This window comes from Notothenia coriiceps, unplaced genomic scaffold (assembly GCF_000735185.1).
Source record: "Notothenia coriiceps isolate Sejong01 unplaced genomic scaffold, NC01 NC01_scaffold00003311, whole genome shotgun sequence".
Taxonomy (NCBI): Eukaryota; Metazoa; Chordata; class Actinopteri; order Perciformes; family Nototheniidae; genus Notothenia; species Notothenia coriiceps.
Window position 1 is genome coordinate 45468 of NW_011336012.1, and position 2038 is coordinate 47505.

Consider the following 2038-nt stretch of genomic DNA (forward strand, 5'->3'; position numbering starts at 1 on the left):
ATGCACACATTCATATTGATGTATTTTAATAAATGTTAACCTGGCCCATTACGTGACTATTTGTGTTGATGGGGCCCGACTTCTTTTTTTCTTCTTTCTTTTGCCTGACAGAAAAAGTTTGAAAACCACTGACTTACAGTATGGAGCTGGATTTTACACATGGACAAAGGAAAGAGCTGCACCTCTCATGATTCAGACATCAGCTGCACACACGAGAAGAAAAAGCCCAACCATGGTGAGTTCCCTTTTCTTCTCTGACAGAGGCATCGGAGCTGTCATGTCATTGGTCAAGCCCAGAGTTGTGCGCTGACGACCTCAAAAAGCTCAATGTGATTCACCTGCAGTTTCACAGTCGCTTCCATGAGAAGAAGCCCGTTATCCTGCTCTGGCTGCCAGGCTGCCAGCGGCTCTGCACTCACCTTTCACTGGAAATGAGTGATTTCTCAGTGGCCAGCGCTTACAATGTGAAACAGCTTCAAAGGAGGCGAGGCAGCAGCGAACAATAAACTTCGCTTATCCACTGCAACACTAAAAGCACAGTTCAGACACTCAAAAGCAACAGTGAAGATGAAGTAAACACAGTAGGATCTGCTTTGTGTTTATAATTCTGTTGAAAGTGAACAAACGCTCAAATAAAACCCAGAGGAATGTCTTATTTTATGAACAAGCCCCTTTGACACATTAAAAACTATCATTCATATCAATATCAGAAGGAATGTATTTCAATCTTCAACTTTGAGGGGGTGACATGTTAATTACTTTGCTCAAGGGCACCTCAGCAGCACATTTACAGCCGACAGACAGTGTTTCTACATTCGCCCGCCTCGTGTATTATCCTCTCAACAAAAGAGAGCCGGAGCGAGGCGTTGCTCTTTGTAATGAGAGCTTCTCCGGAGTAATGAAACCTGAACTGGAACAAAGAGAGCGGTTCTAATATCAAACTGTTTGCCATTAACATAATAACTGACCTTTCTATTGGCTGGGGAGGAGGACACTATATGGCGCTTTTCCTCTGCAGGACCTAGCACGGCTTAGTACGGTATGGTTAGGCCTTGGTAGGCCAGGCTCACTTTATGCTGCGTTTCCATTACAGTTTAGTAACAGGGGTAGTAACTATAGTAACGCAGTGTAGGCGAGGCGATCGGCTGTTCGGCGGGTCGAGCGACGCTGCGTAAAACTGCCGTGACGTCAACTTCAATGCGAACCACAAAACCAAAACATCAGCCGTTAGCTGTTAGCACTCACAGCTCACAGCTCTTCATATCTGTTCAGAAACTAGACAAGTTAACTTAGATAGTTAAACAAGTACAAACCACAGACTGTCTGTGTCATGGCCATGTTGGCACTGGCACACACGGCAACGCTCACCACCAGCACACACACACACACAATGGCAGATGCAAGTATCAGCGAGAGCAGCAGCGCATTTGCAACTTGGAAATATAACCACTATTTTCAATTTGTGGGGATAAAGGACGCAAAAAATATTACGGTCAAATGTAAACTGTGTGCAGGACAGAAAGCATTGTCCACATCGAAAAACAGCAATGCCAATCTCCTGAAGCACCTAACTAATGTGCATGGGGCTATAAAACTAGTCGCCAAAAGACCCCACCGTCTCACCACCGGCAGTGACCCAGAGGAGCAACACCATCTAAACAGCCAAAACGATTATTTTAAATCGCCCACATGTCACACAGAGTCAACTAAACAGATTGATTAACCAGGTATTTTGTTGAGGACATGTGCCCATCGCATACGGCTCGAGTCTGTTCTATCAGAGAACTAGTCAGCAAAGAACAACATAAAACTTTTATTTTTATTTGCTATATTTTTAAAGTAAAGTAAAGTAACTTGTTACTAGTTACTTTTATGATTTAGTAACTAAAAGTAACGATTAACTTTTGGAGAGCAGGTAACTGTAACATTACTAGTTACTTTTTTAAGTAACTTGCCAACACCTGGTCATGGCCGAATACAGTCTCTGGTTTATTCATTGTTTGGGAGGCCGTTGGTTGTGATGTGGACGGAGCATATA